The sequence below is a fragment of the Vombatus ursinus genome, unplaced genomic scaffold (assembly GCF_900497805.2).
Source record: "Vombatus ursinus unplaced genomic scaffold, bare-nosed wombat genome assembly UNPS02014811.1, whole genome shotgun sequence".
Taxonomy (NCBI): Eukaryota; Metazoa; Chordata; class Mammalia; order Diprotodontia; family Vombatidae; genus Vombatus; species Vombatus ursinus.
In genome coordinates, this window is record NW_020954589.1 from 8,253,357 (window position 1) to 8,272,906 (window position 19,550).

Sequence of the window (19,550 nt, forward strand, 5' to 3'; positions counted from 1 at the left end):
CTGCATATGAAAATTCATGTCTCACCCTTCACTTTTTTGGCAAGAGGTGAGAATTATCAGTCTTCTGCAGTGAAGATTGGTCATTGGTTTGATCATGGTTCTTAAGTCTTCCTCTGTTGTTTTCCTTTGCAATGTTTGATTCACGGTTCTCCTCAATTCACTCAGACTCAGTCCCTCTAAGTTATCCCAGTTGTTCAGAATAGTCCCTTTTGACATTGCACAATAATAGTTAATTATGCTCACATACTATACATTTTTCAACCATTCACCAGTTGATGAACATCCACTTTGCTTCCAGGTCTTGGTTACAACAAAACCTTTCAATATTTTTGTATGTACAATTCCTCTCTTTCTTTCTTTGATCTCTGGGGTCTTTATCTAGTAGTGGTCTTGGTGGGTAAGAATAATGGCAGTTTGGGGGCATGGTAGACCATAATCCACAGTTTTTAAAGAGTAGCTATTCCCACCTCCCAACCTGTAGAGCAATTTGTGTCTAATACCAATCTTAGCTGTATTTATTAGTAACCTCTTGTGTCATAGTGTTATGTCCTGGAGATACAAGTGAGGTCAAAACAGAGAAGATTGATAGTCCTGAAATACATCCACCTTAGCTTGCTTTTATGGGCCGTGAGAAGAGTTAGCTGCTCCTCAATCAGAAGAAGTTAATTTGTGCACTATGATCTAAACTGAGGACTAATCTGATCCAGCTGCTCCTAATATTTTTCCCCATTTATTGACTTGCTTTGTTTAACAAGTCAAAAATAATGTGTTTTGGGGACACTGATGCACACTCCTAGTTCCAGACTATTTTCTGGTGATTGGGGAAGATCCAGTTGTTTATACAGGTCCTAATCTCCTCTTATCGCATGTTGAACTGAGCCTTTAAGATGGCAAGGCACTTCCCCTCCAGAAATTCCTCTTTCCTTCTCTTTGCATTTCCCCCCAACTCACCCCCAAGAGAATGTGAGCAACCTTAGCTTTTGTTCCCAATTCAATAGAATACACAATACTTAAGTGACACAATTTTTTGGCAATTTTTTTTATTTTAAACTTAAATACAAAATGAGAAATGAAAAAAAAACACACTGTCATGTACACAGCAAACCATAATAGAGGATTCAATATAAAACAATAAACTTCCATTCCAAGAAAACATGTATAGTAAATGCTACACATTGTTTTCAAAGCTGCCCAGCTTTTCTTTGCTAATTTCCTTTTGTTCTCTTTATCCTTCCCTCCCCCCCACCACCACCATTGGGAAGATCAATGTGTACCATTACTGTCAGAATCTGTTATAAAATCTCTGAAAAACAATATTAACCCATCCCCCAATATTGCAGTAAAGTATTCCATGTAACTAGAGGAACAGGATATACCCTTTCAAAACACCAGGAAAAGAAAATCCTCCAAATCTAATCTCTCTTCAATAATGACTGCTTTATAATCTTTTTATTTATATATTTTTGGCAGGGAAAAAAATATACATATGTATTTTAAAATAAACAAATACACATTTCCAAGGAGGTAAGCCTGAAGAAATAGGTTAAAGAGTAAATGGAAGGCTAGGGCAGTGCCACCAGTGGACTCTGCTGTTAAGTCCTCAAAAAGTACTAGACGAATGGGTGGGCATATCAGTGCTTGGCATGTCAGGGTCCTCTGGCTGAGGATCTTATAGGATGAGCTGTTTAGAGATGTAACAATTCCTCCCTGCCCATCTCTGTAGAAAAGATACTACATACCTGTCATGCACAGACCCCAAGCTCATCCCAGCCAAGGGATATATCTCACGGCCAGGATGAGCTCCTGTCTTCCAAGGAAAGAAATGAGAATCAACTTCAGGACATCCTGATTTGGCTCTGGGGCCTCTCAACTCAAGGACGACTGTGCTCTCAACAAAAGCTGTGCCTTTTCAACAAAAGTCACTAGAGTCCTCAGTCCCATAGGGGGGACCTGAAACTGAGCACTTGTGTGTGAGGGGCAGATGAACTTGTCTCTCCAATAATAATCAGGATCTGATTGTCATGGAAGAGCCTGGACAAACTGTTCTTGAAGTTTAAAGATGTGGATACTTTCTCTCTGCTCTATGATTGACAGCTAGGTCTTTTTACCGTATACTTTGTCGATCCCCCAAAGCATGCTTTTTCCATTCTGGGGATGTCAGACATCATCCCAAAGCCCGGTGTGTTGGAAGTAATCTGCTTCCAATCCATATCAGGCTGAGGATACACCCAGCATTTGTTGAATCCTATAGGAATGGAGTCCATCTCTATTTCACACTGGGCCTGTTTGAACTCTCTCCTTTCTTTGGCCAAAGCACTCTGTATCATTGCTGCCTGGGACAGGGAGGCATCAGGATTCTTAACCATTTTAATGGGGCTCATATCCATGCTTTGTTTGGTGTGTCCTCTGAAGAATGGAGATTCTTCCTCAACCAATTCAATCTCCAAGGTTTCATCTTCTTCATCTACTTAAGGAAGGATTCCCATCTCTTCATCAAAGTATGGAAACTCTTTTTGGGAAAGTACATTGACTGCAATCATCTGTTTGAGCTCCCACTTCTCAGGATCTGAGATTAGGGTGAGGAGTTTCATTTCAAGAGTGTCATCTACCACTTCTGGGGCACTGATGAAGGAGAGGTGAGCAGGTTTATCAGGGTTCCTCATAGAGGTCTCAGTATCCTGATCCATATCCTTCATGCTCAGGCTGGTTTTGGTCCCAGTGACCAAAACAGGACTTTTACTTTAACGCTCTGGTCTTTGCTCACTACATTGACCACTCAGTCTTCCCATTGAAATCCAGAGATGTGAACTAAACCTTCCCACTATTTCCTTAGTCCTTTCAGTTGCAGAAAACATCCAAACTGCATGATACTGGTAACTTTGCCATTGTACATTTCCTCCATAGAAAGCTCTTCAGGAGGTGGGTCCACTTGTTTGTCTTGTCACATGTCATTATTCTTCTCCCCATATTTAACACAGTCCTCATGGTCTTTGATAGGACTTTGACTTCTGCTCCTAGATTGCTACACAAAGTTCCCTTTATTCCTATCTCAAGTCCTAGAATATGACCTTGATAGGGATTGATATCTCCATTTGTGGTCTCTGTCTTGGCTTCAACTCTGACTCCTACTGCTTTTCTTCTTTGCTGTATCACAGTGCTCAGAGCCTCTCTGCTTCTTGTGTGCTGCAGCACTAGGCATTAGAGCTTGTAGCTCTTTGAGGATATCCATAGCTACTTTCACATCATCTCCATCAAGCATGATCCAGACTATAGGATTGTCTGGTCAGCAAAGTGGTGGGAACAGGTCCTGGAACTTGTCCTTTTCTGTCTTTGGCTTAACAACTGGGTCTTTGTCAGCAGAAGGCTCTGCTGGGGGCTGCATGATCTGTATGAGACGTAACTAGTGACTTATAAAAGAATTCGGTACCACCTATGTTGATCCCTAGGCGGTTGTCCAGATTGAACACTTTGGATACCAGGGACAGGTACTTGAGTTTGATAAGCCCTTCCAAAGGTCCTGGCTCAGCCATGCAGCACCACAGCCTCCCATTAATTTAAGCCCAGCTTCTTTGCTCCTGTAATCTTTCTTGTTTGCTTGTTTTGGGAAAACTGGTCTGTTTTAATTGCTTTTTTTAATTCTAAAACTTAGAACAGGTCTCATTTCCTTTTTATTTATCTACAATTCTTACCTTTTTCATTATCTACAGTTCAGTCACAACCAAGCAACATTTCTATAATGAGAAAAGTAAGACAGTCTCCTTTGCGGCAGCAGAAAATTAGATAGAAACACATGAAGGTGCAAGTTAAACAAAAACCCTTCCATAAGTCACAGATAAGCTATGCAAACAAAATAAAAGGTTTGTTCATGTCATACTTAGAAAGGTTAACATCTCCCTCATGTGAGGACGCATGAGCTTGCAATGCAGGCCCCAAAGTTTTGTGAAGAGATGGGTCACTTTGGATGGCAGAACATAAACAGGAGTTTTCTTAAGACTGAAAAGAAGTTGGTTTAGTTTCCTTGGCAGAGTTTCCTTTAGCAAAAGGAGGACAAAAGATGAAAGAAAGTATCTAGGGGTGTTTGATTTTCAAATTTTGACCTTGGGTAATAGGGAAATAATACTTACTGATTCTTCTTAATGACTACTACTAGAAAAAGAATTATTTTAAAAATATTGTCAAACAATTGCTTTCACTCCAGGTCAAAGTTTGTGAAACCCCAAACACACAGAAAAATACATACAAATGTACAAAACTTACATACAAAAATACAAAATGAGAATTACAACTCCCTTAAAGGTTCTCAGAAGCTCCACACTCACCCTGACCTTCTTTTTTCCTGTACCGTTTAAGAAGCAAAGGACATTGTTACACTAGTGACCATTTTTGTTAATATCAGTTTAGCAAGGCTCCTCTACCTGCCCTGTGCTGGGGGGGGGGGGGGGGTTCCAGCTCTCTGGCAGTATCTCAGTACGTTATATGCTACCATGGAAACTTAAAGGAAAAAAATTACTCAAAGATTTATTTATTCTGTTTCAAAAGCTCCTTTCTTCCTCAGAACCTAGTCACTCTAGCAGGATGTTAGGGACCGCTGGGCTTTCCTGCATGAGCCCCCATCCTCATGGGATCCTGAGAAGGATAGTAGATGGGTCCTGGAGTTTCCATGAAAGGAGGTAGTGGTGCCATTGAGTGGCATTTGTGTGATCCAAAACCTGGTGGGTGAGGAGGTACAATCCCAGAAGGAGGGGGCAGGGCAATATTCATCAATACTGGAGGAACACTTGGGAGTGAGATTAAAATAATTGGTAAAGGCTTCTTCAGCTGCTGGAGGAGGAGGAAGAGCTCTGGGAAGTCCTGGGACAGGTACCAGCTTAATTCCAGAGTCTGTAGTTCCTTCTTTTTCCTTTTCTTTTCCTCTGGCTGCCTGAGATCTTCCCCATTTCCCATGAAGCCTGCATCCATTTACAATCAGTTTGTTGAAGGACTTCTCGGCAGCCATCTCTGCAGCTTGCCTTGTAGCAAACTGGATGAAAGCGCACTGCTGTCTCTGTTTAACTGTTATCGTTCGAATCTCACCAAACTGGTAAAAGTGATTTCTGAGATCCGTCTCACTGACTGTATATCCCAGGCCACCAATATATAGAGTGGTAATAGTCTTATCATCTGGAGGGGCCAGGTGATGCATTGTTGAAGCCTGCTTTAGAATCTTTTCTGCCACAGGATCATTAATACCGTAGTATCGATCTTTGGTGTTCTGATCAGCAAGAGGATCGTCAGGGTCTGTAGGCTTCTCATGTCTGTAGGGACATTCCTCTCCTCTTTTGCATTCTCCTTTCACCCAAAAGGAACAAACTTGAGGACGATTGCGTTTGTAGTAAGGAGTTGTCCAAGCCAATTTGAGCAGCATGTCACTTGCAGTTGTAGCCTTCCCAAGAACACCAACTGGTTGACTTCCATCAGAGTTAGAAATCTCTCGTTCAGCATTTTGGGTGTAGAATTCTTTGTTCACATCAGATTTAGGCATATCATCCTTAAAGGATAGTCCTGCATCACGGACCTGAATAGGTAAGCCATATTCTAGGTCTAAAAGGCAGGTCTGACATACATTTTTTAGCTTGCTGCAGGTTTGGCACGCTTCAGTCTTCTTAAAACGCATGCGAAAACCAGGGCACCAGCGCAACACTGTGAACGGCCTGGCACAAATTTTGCATTCTTTTCCATACTTTTCTTTGGTCATCCGGATGTAGGGGTTTTCTCCAAGGCACGTCTGACACAGAATAGGGAAGTCCGAATCCTCCCAGTTCTGCCTGTTGCAGGTGTTGGAGCCTAGAGATGTTGCCATCTTGGAAGTGGCGGCAGCCACAGCCTTGCCAGTGCAAGTAGGAGCAGCTCCAACTCACCTTAACCTAAGGCCGTCTTCTTCGCCTTTGACAATCTATTGGTTTTTTGCTTCCAGTGTTTTGAAGGTCACTTAAGCTCCTTCAAGGGTGCATTTATCGCTAAAGGCAAGACACTGAATTCAAACCTAAGGATAGATGGCACCCTCCTTTAAAAATCCTCCCACCTTTAACCAGTTCTTTCTTGTAGGAGTTTACATTCCCTCCATTTACATAGGAAAAAAGACCTCCTACAAAGGACTGTCATTGAAGGGTGGAGCCTCTTACCTAAGTACTCAGGAAGAGCAGGCTGGACTCAGACTTCAACTGGAATCTCACCCCGCCCCCAACCAAAACAACAATTTAATGGTAGGAGAGTTGAATTGGCCAAAAGAACCTAAATAAATTGAGTAACAGAAAGTTTATAAGAGGATAAAACTATAAAGTACAGAGAAGGTGCTAACTCATCTTATTAGTTAGAAGAAATCTCTTCATCCGGGGACTTCACTAGACCAATGAATTCACAAGTCCACTTCCATCCCTACAATTCTAAAGCCTTCTTTTACAAGGCTGGCAGCTGAATGAAGAGGGCTGGTGTGGAGAAAAAAACAAGACTTCCTTCAGCTTCAATGCCACCAGACCCTAAGCTGCTGGTCCTAAGATGGCCAGGCACTCTTCCTACTGAAATTTATCATTCCTTATCTTTGCATTCTTCCCACCCCGCAACTGACCCACAAGAGAATGTGAACAACCCATAGCTAGGCCAAGCTAATATAATAAAAATGACAATTCTACCTAAATTAATTTACTTATTCAGTGCCATATCAATCAAACTACCAAAAATTATTTTATAGAGCTAGAAAAAATAATAAAATTCAAAAGGAAGAAGAAAAGGTCCAGAATATCAAGGGAACTAATGATAAGAAATGCCAAGGAAGGTGGCCTAGCCATACTAAATCAAAACTGTATTATAAAGCAGCAATCATCAAAACTATTGGTACCAGCTAAAAAATAGTGGTGGATCAGTGGAATAGGTTAGGTACACAAGACACAGTAGTCAATGACTATAGTGATCTATTGTTTGATAAACCCAAAGACTAGCTTCTGGGATAGGAACTCACCATTTGACAAAAACTACTGGGAAAACTGGAAAATATTATGGCAGAAACTAGGCATAGACCAACATCTTACATCATATACCAAGATAAGGTCAAAATGGGTACATGATTTAGACATAAAGGGTGATATTATAAGCAAATTAGAAGAGCAAAGAATAGTTTATCGGTCAGATCTATGCAGAACAGAAGAATTTATGACCAAACAAGAGATAGAGAACATTGTGAAATGCAAAATGCATAATTTTGATTACATTAAATTTAAAAGTTTTTGCACAAACAAAGACAATACACCCAAGATTAGAATGGAAGCATAAAGCTGAGAAATAATTTTTACAGCCAGTGTCTCTGATAAAGGCATCATCTCTATAATATACAGAGAACTGAGTCAAATTTATAAGAATACAAGTCATTCCCCAGTTGAGAAATGGTCAAAGGATATGAACAGGCAGTTTTCAGATTAAGAAATTAAAACTATCTATAGTCATGTGAAAAAATGTTCTAAATCACTATTGATTAGAGAAATGCAAATCTGAGCAGCACATATACTAAAGTTGGAAGAATAAGGAGATTAGCATGGCCCCAGCAAAAGGATGACATGCAAATTCGTGAAGCATTTAAAAAAAAAAAAACCAAAACCCCAGTCACTTAAGTATTGTGTATTCTATTGAATTGAGAACAAAAGCTAAGGTTGTTCACATTCTCTTGGGGTTGAGTTGGGGGAAAATGCAAAGAGAAGGAAAGAGGAATTCAGGAGAGAGAGTGCCTTGCCATCTTAGGGCCATCAGGTTAGAGTCTGGTGGCATTGAAGGTGAAGGAAGCCTTGTCTTTCTCCCCACACCAGCCCTCTTTACTCAGCTGCCAGCCTTGTAAAACAGGGCTTCAAAATTGTAGGTATGAGACTGGACTTGTGAATTCACTGATCTAGGGAAGTCCCAGATGAAGTTCCTTCTAATTTATAAAATGAGTTAGCACCTTCTCCATGCTTTATAGTTTTAGCCTCTTATAGCCTTCTTTAGCAGGCTTATTTAGGTTATTTTAGCCAATATCAATTTTCCTTCTAGCAAACTGTTGTTTCAGTTGCTGGGGGAGGCAGGAATTACAATTGAAGTCTGAATTCACACCTACTTTTCCTGAGTACTTAGATAAGAGGCCCACCCTTCTTAGGAGTCACTTTTCCCAACAGAAAGGGAGGGAATGCAAACTTGGTTTCTTTGTGCTGCTGAAGAGGACAACAGGGTCTACATTTCAACCTGCAAGAGGTGGAAGAGGAAAAAGGGAAGATGATTTGAGTCAGCTTTCCAAACAATATTCAAACAGAGATCTACCTTCTTACACAAAGATCAAATACAGACAAACTACTAAGGATGCTCCTGAAAAGGTGAGCGACTGTGATTTCTGTAGAGAACTAGAAGAGAGAGAGTTGTTGCAAGAGAAAGACATAGAGATGGTCTGACTAGAGAGCATGCAACCTCATCTTCTGTGTCTAACAAACCTCAGATCAGATTCCTTCAGCGAACCTTGATGCAGATGATTCCCTAACAGATAAAGATGATGAAGACTAGGATTTTGAGGAAGAAAGTGTTGCTCTACTGGCAGAACTGGAGGGGGGGGGAACAACAACAAAGGGTTGAAGAACAAGCCCAGAAGAGACAAGAACAAAAGGCTGAAGAAGAGAGAATTTGGTTGGAAAATATCCTCAGGGGAAACCCTCTTCTTAATCTCACTGGTCCCTCTCAGCCTTAGGCCAACTTCAAAGTAAAGAGAAGGTGGGATGCTGCTGCGGTCTTTAAGAACTGTGCCAAAGGAGTAGATGAGCTAAAAAGGGACAAAAGATTTGTAAATGATACCTTTCAATCAGAATTTCACAAAAAGTTCATGGAGAAATACATCTAGTAATACATTTTATTTGCTTAATTATTAAAAAAGGGGCTCATTCAAACTTTAAGGGTCATTCTGGCTTTAGTTTGGTCAGAATTTTCTTTCCATGTTTTTATTGGCTTATAGATTTCCTGCATTTAAAATTCTAAAATACCTTTGTTTTGTCACTAATACTTTATTTAATAATGGCATCCTAGATCTGGGAATTGGTTGAACTCCTTTTCCTACACTCTTGATTTATCATTTAGTAAACCAGGTTGAGTTCTGTGAACATTTCCAGTTGTTTTATTTTTTCTTGTAAAAATGTTGTATGGGAAAATCTTGTTTTCAATAAAGATTTTAATTGCCTAAAAACAAAATCCTTGCTCTAATAGAGGAAATGCTCCTGTCACCCTCCAAAACCTTTCTTTCCTTTTCTCCTTTAACAAGGTCCTGCCTCAATGAAAAGGAAACAAACAGTATTTAGCCAGAAACAGCTTCCTGTTCTCATCAATTATTTTGAAGACCCGTATTGGGGCAGAGCCAAGATGTTAGAGAGCAGCCAGGGAGTTGCCTGAGCACTCCCTATTTTCCCTCAGAAACAACCACAAATCAAGCCTCTAAATGGGTTCTAGATTGACAGAACCTATAAAAAGATGAAGTGAAACAATTTTCCACCTTAAGTTAGAATGATTTCAGGAAAGGTCTGTTTCATTTGGGCTAAAGGGAAGTGCAGCCCAGCCCAGACTGTGTCCAGGCAAGCCAACTGGAGGCTCATAGCCACACCACAGAGCAGCAACCAAAATCCCTCCATCCTTGCTCAGCAGGCCAGGAACACAGGCGGCCAAATGTTAGGCCTCCAGTGCTAGGTCAGAAGGCAAGTTGCCTGTAGCTCTATCCATTGCACCACTAGGAGAATGGATTAAAAGTGGATGAGGAAAGACTTTTATGCTACCAACTTGAGCTTGCTTCATTGTTGAATACCCTCAGTTCGAGAGATAGAAAAAGGAAGTTGTTCCTTAAAAGAAAAGAGACTTATTTTCCTCAATATGAGGATAGAGACCAGTCAACCAAAGGGATTCTGAAACGTCATACTTTCAGAATGTATTTGACTGTCAGTTGTACACTAGACATAGAGAGACTGGAAAGTAAAAGAAAACAAAGATAAGCTCACCTGTGGGAGGAGGTTATGGAAGAGGGGCAGAGGGACATTTTATCCCATTGGGCTTTAGTTAATGTCAGGGTTAGCTAACTGGCTTTGGGGTAGCAAGATGCCGAGAGGCTGAGCAGCCGATTAGTTTTTCCTGGTGTTAGAGGATTTCAATTTGCAAACACAGACTCCATCTTGCAAACCCAGGAGGATGCAGTTTATTCTCTCAAAGTTGGCAACTCCCAGACAGACTAGATCCCTAGGATGCAGAGACAAAAAGATAACCTCCAGACTTGGAGCCCCATTCTTTACAATGTTACATACCCAAAGTCGCCCTACTCACTGAAATCATGGGATATCTGACTTAAAAAATGGTCCCCAGAAATCACCAAGTTCATTCTCCTTCCTTTTTCGATAAAAAAAATGAAACTTTGTGTGGTCAGGTGGGTTTTTTTGTTGTTGTTTCTAAGGCAATTGGGGTTAAGCGATTTGCCCGGGGTCACACCGCTAGCGTCAAGTGTTTGGTCTGAGGTCGGATTTGAACTCGGGTTGTCCTGACTGCAGGGCCGGCGCTCTCTACACTGAGCCACCTAGTTGCCCCTCAGTTGGGTTTCTTAACACCACAAAGCTTGTTATCACCAGAAGAAAGGTATTAGTCCGTCTGTTCGTTTGCTCGTTGGTTCATTCAATCGGTTAGTCAAATAGGCAGCAAGAGCAGCGGTAACAGAGACTCCTCCAGTTATTCAGAACAGCGGAGAAATTCAAGGAAGTTTAGGAGCCATACATAACCAGAGGTGGGAGAGGGCAGTTTTCTGGTTTACTTTCCTTATTTGCCTGTTCTTCCTATTTTTGTAAAGAATGTGGGTTCTGAAGGTGGCATTGCCTGAATCCCAGTAAAGAGCCTGGAATTTGTCCCTGATTGGGGCCACCTGTAGGATGAGGTGGATGATCAGGTCAAGGAGCGAACTGTCAGCCTGCTCTGCTAGAAAGCATAGATATTTCTGGGAAAAAGAAACCAAAAGTTGAGCTGATTCCTTTGATCCATCCAAGTACTGGAGGCACAAGTAGAAGATCCCCGAAGACTGAAAGTGGGGAAAGTCCAACCTGAGCTCCAGTCCCTGCTTTCTTCGGTTCTGGACTATTTCTCTGTTCCACCCCCCACCCCCCACTGCCCTCCCGCCCACAGATTTTAAACTTCACTAGCCAGGAGGCAAATCAAGCTTTGAGCTCAACTGATCACCGAGAGAGCGAGGGAGCTCCTATAGCAAATGGGAGCGGGGAGGGAAGGGCTGCGTGGTCTGGGCTCCAGGCTCCTGGTCGGAAAGCTGAGTGGGAGCCTGGAGCCAAGCTCAGTGGCTGGACGATGCAGGAGGGTGAGCTTGCTGAACACTTTTCCAGAGCCAAGATATGTGTACAACAACGGAAATGGGTATTTCTAACACAAGCGAAGAGGGATGGAAGAAGTTCCAAAGTGGGGGTCTGGCTGAGCCTGAGAGCTGAGAGACGACAAATGAAGCCTTTCCTCCCGGTCACCACCCCACTGAATTCAAGGATGGGTAAAAGAAATATGTGTGGGGTGGGCGGGTCCCGGCTGGGCTTTGGCCTCTAGGCGAAGACTCTCTCAAGCCATTTCATTTTTGCTCTTCTTGGGAATGTAGGGGCCATCGAGAGGGGAAATCTGGGTAGGAGTGAAGGGAAACTATCTTTGGGGAGCAGTGTTGCATTGGCAGGGGAGAAATGGGTATGCAGTAACTGTGTCCTGGCTAAGTTAAATCTTGCAATGGAGTGGGAGTAGAGCATTCGTCTGAGAAGCATCAGTCATCCCGCTGACTGCTTCCCAGGACCCTTGTGAGGGGACAGATCTCTGTGGAGGCAAATGGAGGAAGTTGCCTGGTCCAATAGTGCCCTCTATACATGGCTCTTCCCACAGGACTTGTGTTTCGGGGTGGGGGTGGGGGTGGGACTTTGCCTATGGAGTAAGTGCCTGGGGAAAATGAGCAAAAAGAAGCCCGGTGACTGCCAGCAGTCTGCATTCATTGCCACCATTCAAGGGCTGAAGGAGGGGCAGCTCTGGGGCTCGCCAAGAGCCAGAGGATGGAGCTACTCCTAGTAACTCTTCTTGGTTAGTTTAACCCAAAAGAGCACCCATTCTATGGAGAGCCTGTGCAGTGACAGAAGCAATCAAGTACAGCATGGGCCCTGCCTTTTTAGAGTCAATCACTCTAACATATAAGCAGCTGGTATATAGGAAATAGAAGTTTTCACAAAGTGCTATTTGAGGCCTGTTAATGAAATAATCATTTCCAAGTGAGGGCATCTGGGAAGCCATCTTGGAAGAGGTGACATTTGTTGTACAGGGTCTAAAAGAATAAATAAGATTTCTACTGATTTGGTGATAGAGGTGCATTCTGGGCATAGAGAATGGTATGGACAAAGGTATAGAGATAGTGAAGTACATGGACTCATAGGAGGAAGACTGATTTTTTTTCATGTGGGGGCAAATATTCCTCTTTTATTAACAATTTGGGTGGAGGTAAACTATGTAGACTTGAAGACTTCTCTGAAAGGGAAACAAGTCACTATTCTGCCTCTGGGGGCAATTGTTTTCCTCAGTGACATGGATGTCTACACCTTGCCCTCACTTAGTATGAGGGAGAGATTGGCCCCTTTTAGAAGAAAAATCTTCTCATTCCTCTACCCATGATGCCCTAGCAATCATATAGGACACTGAATTTATAAAACATACTTTAGAGAGAAAACCCTTATTTGCAGTTAGGAAGATGAGGTTCAGAGACATATTGCAATTTGCCAATGCCCAAGCATTAGCAATAGAACCACGATTCATCCTTGAGTCTTCTGCTTCCTGTTGGAACAACAGTGAATAGGAAGTAGAGAGGGCTTGGGAGGTACTAGTGGGAAATAAGGTCAGGAAGGCAGGTTGATTTTGGACAGAGTCTTCAGTTGGATAAAGTACACCGTAAATCACTGGGACAAGAACACAATATGAGCTGGTCCTCCAGAGCTCAGCAGTAAAGCCTTCACCACAGTCAGCTGGAATAATAATAGTAACAGTTCATAGAATGGAGAAAATCTAGTGGAGTAGACACAGTGTATCTCTGTCTGCCTTTGTCTCCCAGGGGTGTTTTCTTCCTGGTCAAAATGTTCTCATGTAAAGATCTTCATTCTTTTTAAACTGCCTTTCTCATTTGCCTCTTTATTCAAATTCACAGTCAGCTCCCTAACTAGTTATGCTGTAAACAATTACTCAATTAATTAACAAGCACTTGCAACCTGCCAGGCTCTGTACATAAGGATCCCTGGGCTGCATATTGGCTTAGAAAACCACATATTAACATTATTTGTGTTTTATTGTATCTTTATTTATTTTGTTAAATGTCCCAATTACATTTTAACATGATTCTAACCAGTTTTTGATACCTCTTATCTAGATCATTAAGATCTGAGACTCAGTTCATCTAAAGGAGAGAGGAAGTCTAGAATTTCTGGCCTTTTTCATCCTCATTTTTTTCTTTTTCTTTTGCTTTGGGGGGGGGGGGCATAGTATTTTTCTTTACCTCTTGTATTCCTTGGGCCAGGAAAATTGTCCAATAAAGTCCTAAAAATATTGAAATGGTGGAAGGTCCTTTAGAAGATCTGTGGGTCTTTAGGGGTGATATGTGTTTCTGGTTTCACCAAAACAAGGATTAGTTTATCCTAAAAGGCAACAAAGCTGTCCCTAGGATTTGATTGACCCTTGTCTCCCTTGAAGTAGCTTCCTGGTGGGCACCTAAAGTCCCATCCACATGGAGTTGTGGCTCCTTCAACTTGCTGTCCTATTGATCAGACAAGTTTCCACATGGAGATAAGAGGGGCCACATCCAGAAAAGTGTCACTGTGTCCTTTTTCCATATCTTTGCTGTGTTAGGGTGAAGTAAACCTCCTTTCTTTAAGTATTCAATGATGTGTGAGTGCTTCATTTCATACAAACATTGAACCTGAACTGCTGCATAGCTGTTGTTAGAAAGGCCCCTAGCAAGAGGAGCAGACGAGATCTCAAATATCTTTGGGAAGAATAAAGACTCCAGAATACCATAGGCAATCACTGAAAAGGATGAAAAGACTATATACAGGACTTTTGTCCCATTTCTTTTCTGTGTTGCCTTCCTCCTATCATCTCTTCCCTTCCTCTTCACTCAGAGTGGTCCTAGTCAACTGGGATCTTGACAAGTTGAGCAGCCCAATACAACAAAGACATAGCCTAGCATCTGGCTTGGTCACTGATGCCCAGCCTATAGCTGGCATGAGCCAGTTGTAACTTGATGAGAGTTAGTCAAAACTAGTACTGAGATTTTTCACTGCACTTGCCCTATAGGCCCTGCCCAAACCCATGTAGCTCCTTCTTCGTACTGTTGCCACCTCAGTGCCCCTTATACCTACAGAGTTGAGGACTGTGGTGGGGAAGTTACAAAAGCAGGAGACATTATGACTGTGATCACCCGCAAGGGTTGGTACTTAGCATCCTCCAAAAAGAATCTGTTGGTTCACTGTGGGCTTCCCACAATTCATTTTGGGGAGGGGGTGAAAAAATCAGAAGCTTCTAGAAGTGTTGGAACTTTGGCCTGAGAATAGCAGTTGAGTTTGAACTATTACAGATAGGGGATTTTAGGCGCAGTTTGGCAAGAGTGATTGGAGGGACAGAAGATTTCCATTTCAGGAAAGGTGAAGGAGGAAGGGAAGAAGCATTTGTTAAGTACCTAATATGTGCCAAGTGTTTTACATATATTATTTCATTTGATCCTCACAATAACCCTGGGAGGTAGATGGGTTATGGGAGTGGAACTTCATCTACTTGCTTAGGCTCAATTTTGCTTAAAGCTTATGTTTTTCTCTTGTAGAGAAAGGAACTATTGGGTAGGAAGGATGGGTCATTGGGAAATGAATCTTGTCAAAATTAAAATGTATTAATAAAATATTTTTAAAACTATAAATGTATAATATATTTGAATTAAAACAGCACTTAAAAAAACAGAAAACCTGGGAAGATTTATGAATGGATACAAAGTTGAAATGAGCAGAACCCAAGAGAATTGCTTTTACAATAACAAAACTATTGTAAAAACAATCAACTTTGAAAGACTCAATAATTCCGATCACTCAACTGACCAACCAGTATTCCACAGAACTCATAATGAAACACATTACCCACTATCAGACAAAGAGGTCATGGGAAGATTGGAACATATGATTTTTTTGGACACAGCCAATGTGGGAATTAGTTTTACTTGATTAGCAATATTTGTTACAAAAGTTTTGTTTTTGTTTTTGTTTTGTTTTGTTTTTATCAATGGGGAATGGGAGGTAGGAGAAAGAAAAATAAACTTTTGTTTATTAAAAATTAATTTAATTTTTTAAATTTAATTTTAACCATTCCAATAAATCTATCATGAAAACTGCAAAAATAAAAATAAAGTAAATCCCAGAACCTGGGAAGATTGTATAATTTACTTATTTGTTAGATGGTGTTTGGGTCTGGAGAATGGGGTAATTTGGGAGCTGCTAGTACCAGTGACTTAAAAAAAGAAAAGAAAGAAAATATCATCAAAGAAGCATATAAGTGCATAGAAGACAGCAGAAATAAATTCAGAAACACAGAAAACAGGTCAGTTTGGGAAATATTGTATTTAATTCTATACAAATTTAAAATATGAAAATAAGCTGCATGCAATCAATTCACAATTTAGTCCATTTTTCTGTTCTTTGTTTAGGGAAAGATCATGTTTGTCAAGTTCATAATAACATAAAAGTAAAAACAGCAGTGCTCTGTTCAAATGCAGTGACAGAAAACCGGTCCTAGATAAACTTTGACAGGATGTAAGTCCCTTAAAGGTAAGGGTTATTCTGTATATATCTTTCTATCCCCAGCACTGAGGATCAGCATATAGCAGGCTTTTAATAAATATTTATCAATGAATTGATTGATTGGTTAGCAGTTATTGTCTCCCACACATATATGTATATGCATACATGTATATACATACACATGTGTGTATATACACACTCATATGTTCAAAAAGTGCCTAAGGGGACCTAACATACACTTGTATTTCTCTGATCATTCTGGTACAGGGAAACAAGTCTAGTTCTCAGTATTGCTATAGTCTGAAAGATTCATGCCTATGTATACTGATATATTTTATCTAAAATGACTTGGCCAATATGTTGATATTGGTATGGTTGTTGGTCAGGATCAACAATTAATAGAACGACATTTGCCTAATAACATATTCCCTAACCATTTCTATTGCTGTACCATCTACCCTCCACCTAGACCAGGACATCTTAACCTCTTTGTGTGTCTTTTGGTGAAGTCTATAAATGCCTTCTCAGAATGTTATTGTGGTTTTTTTTTTAATTTAAGAATTGAAGAAACTATTATATTTCAATTAGACGTTTATCACAATAAAGATGTATTTTTTCCCATCTAAATTCACAGACCCCCTGAAAACTATCACCAAATTCCTCAGGGGTCAATGTACCCCAAGTGAAGAACTCCTGACATAGATAAATATACCTTTTACTTTGAAATCAAAGTCCCATTCTCACTGGGAAGCCTTCCCTGGGTATCCCAGACTATCTTTTCTGAACTCCCATGGATGACCTAGCCTGGACTCATAAGCTAACATCCAATCACAATCCTGTGTTGTTTACTATTATTCCATATGTGTGCATTTTATTTCCCAGTCACCTGAAAAGCAGCTTAAGGGCCTTCTATTTCTAGAATCTTCATTCAATAATTTATTTATCATTGTTCTACTTAATAATCAGGTTTTTTTTTAATTATCAAGCAGAATTTCACTTTCATAGAAAAGTCCTAGACATCAGAGGAATGGATTTGAGGACTGGAGCCAGTCAGGTAAATAACATTTATTAAGAATCTGCTATGTACTAAGGCATCTAAGCAGCTGGACCATATGGCCTCCAAGGCCCCTTCAGACTCTACACTGATGATCCTATTGGAAGTCCCCAAGAAACATGAAGGCTTCAAGTGCTAGTTTTTCAGAGGACTGTACCCTCACTTCCCTTCTTCACACACATCATTTTAGAAGAGATGCTACTATGATTCTATATCCTATAATACCATGAATATCCATTGAGTAGAAGAAGTATCCCTATTTAAGAGATAAATGACTGATGCCTCATTCACACTGGGAGGAATGCTTTTTTTCTTAAAGCAGAGTAATCTTTATTTAATAACTTTTGATATTTAAAATACAACTGAGTTGTTCATCCACTAAAAAAAAAAAAGATAGAATCCTTAATGTTCAAATAGTACTTTGGAAGTCTGACTTTTCTAAGGACCAGACATGAAAACCGTTGTGTGTTAATAATTCCAAATAAAATCAGGTAAAGTTTCACACGCTAAAAGGCTGCAGACATGGGCCCTGAGAAAATTGTACTGTCCCAGGGCACTTCTATCATGGTCAATACAAAATGTTTTGCTAGTATGATGTTTTTTCATAAATTCTATGTACTTAAAATTTTTATTTATACAGAGTGTTAGTTACAAAAAGCTATTAGAAATCAATCACATTTTAAGTTTTTACTGGGAGGAATTCTTAAGGTTCTGAAAGGATAGGATCATGATCATAATTTTGATGAGTATCATGATGATTGAATGACTATTTGGAATTGGCAGAATCATAAGAATTAGTCCTTGAAAGCTATAATAACAACAGTAGTATTTCTATAATAAACTTTGCAAAGAACTTCATAAATATTATTTCATTTGATCTTCATACCAACCCTGGGAGGTAGGCACTATTATGACCCCCATTTTACAGATGAGGTGAGAGGTTAAATGACTTGCCCAGGGTCATACAGCTATGAAGTGTCTGAGACAGGATTTGAATTCAGGTCTTTCTGACTCAAAGTCAAAGGCTCCATTGACTGAGCCACCTAGCTACCTTGAAATCTGGACCAATTCTCTGCTACAAATGAGGAAAGTGAGCTCCAATTTCATCTCACATGGACACCTATGAAAATAAAATTTGGCTGCTGGCTTGATATTCCACTAACTTTGGATAGGGCCAATTTGATTGATTTCAGGCATGCCATTGAGGCTCAATGGCAGCAAACACAGGTGCTGGAAGCACATGGCTGTGATACACAGGGATGCCTCCTCTCCCCTCCCATCCTGCTTATACCTTTATCAAAAGATTCCAAAGATATGTACAGATTCCAAGGAAGATCACTGCTATAAAAAGGGTATTCATGAGAGGGAAAGCCACAGAATGAGATATCAATATTTAAGGGATTAAGTGGAGATTCAGAGGAAAGATTTCTGAGTTAGACCTTCACAGTTCTATCCATGCCATGCTTCAACCAGGGCTGCTGCCAGGATTTGGAGTGTTGGGCTTGAGAAGCACCATGGTGGAGTGGAAGACCTGAGGTCAAGTCATAACTCTGCCTTTCATTGGGTGTGTGGTTCTCAAGAACCTCATTGAACTTCTTTATGCCTCAGGTTTTTCATCAGTAAAATGAGGAGAATAGAAGATGACACAGAGAAAGCAGGGACTCACCTGAGCTCTCTCCCAAATCTCTCCAAAGACCTTTAAATAATGCCCTAAGACAAATCCTGGAGTGGCAGCACCCACAAAAGGATGGGATGAATCAATTTTCCAGCCCAAGACAATTTAAAAGATTGTCAGGAAAGGTCTGTCACATCAGGGTAAGAGTGGAGCACAGTCCAGTGCAAACCACACCAGCACAGACCAGGGCCCAGAAAACCAGGAGCAGGTTTTGGGAGTGAATTAATCAGCAGCAGCAACACCTGCTTCCAGAGCTCTCAGCCTACAGACAGTGAGGGGTTTAAACAACTGATCAGAAGGAAATTACAGGGGTCTCTTTGCTGGCACTGGGGGCAGGACTCTATGCTTTGCTCATACTCAGATCCAGGTCATAGTCCTGGGTGGCAGTCCCAGTGGGCATGGAGGAGCACTAACACATCAGAGTGGCTTCAGTGGAACAGGGACCCTCATCACATTTCAGGGCAGGAAAGAGTGCTTGTGGCCACTCACAGACCATAGCATAGGCCAGGAGAGTAGTAAACACACCTCTCCTTAGATCACACCATCTTGGAAGAACTGAAAACATACAGGTCCCTAGAAGTATGCCTGAAAATAGTTGTACAGAACCCCTGAAGCTTGGAATAGTGTGCCCTCCACCCTGGAAGCAAAGTTCCACTTTAGCAAAGGGTTAAAAGTCAAGAAATAGGCTGGGGAAAATGAACAAACAACAGCATAAAATTTTGACCATAGAAAGTTACTGTGGTGACAAGGAAGATCAAAACACATGCTCAGAAGAAGACAGCAAAGACAAAATTCCTACATCCAAAGCCTCCAAGAAAAATATGAATTGGTCTCAGGCCATGGAAGAGCTCAAAAAGGATTTTGAAAATCAAGTAAGAGAGGTAGAAGAAAAATTGGGAAGAGAAATGAGAGTGATGCAAGAAAATAATGAAAAGTCAACAGCTTGGTAAAGGAGACACAAAAA

At 40.9% G+C, this 19,550-nt stretch overlaps 1 non-coding gene and 3 pseudogenes across 1 annotated transcript; 2 read left to right on the forward strand and 2 right to left on the reverse strand.

Annotated features, from left to right (window-relative positions):
* Positions 1 to 1,931: 1,931 nt before the first annotated feature.
* Positions 1,932 to 3,530, reverse strand: LOC114053583 (annotated as a pseudogene).
* A 1,048-nt stretch (positions 3,531 to 4,578) lies between these two features.
* Positions 4,579 to 5,839, reverse strand: LOC114053279 (annotated as a pseudogene).
* Positions 5,840 to 6,032: 193 nt separating this feature from the next.
* On the forward strand, positions 6,033 to 8,884 carry LOC114053584 (annotated as a pseudogene).
* On the forward strand, positions 7,513 to 7,616 carry LOC114053660. Its single transcript, XR_003570397.1, has one exon. It is a non-coding gene; the product is annotated as a U6 spliceosomal RNA (small nuclear RNA).
* Positions 8,885 to 19,550: the final 10,666 nt, after the last annotated feature.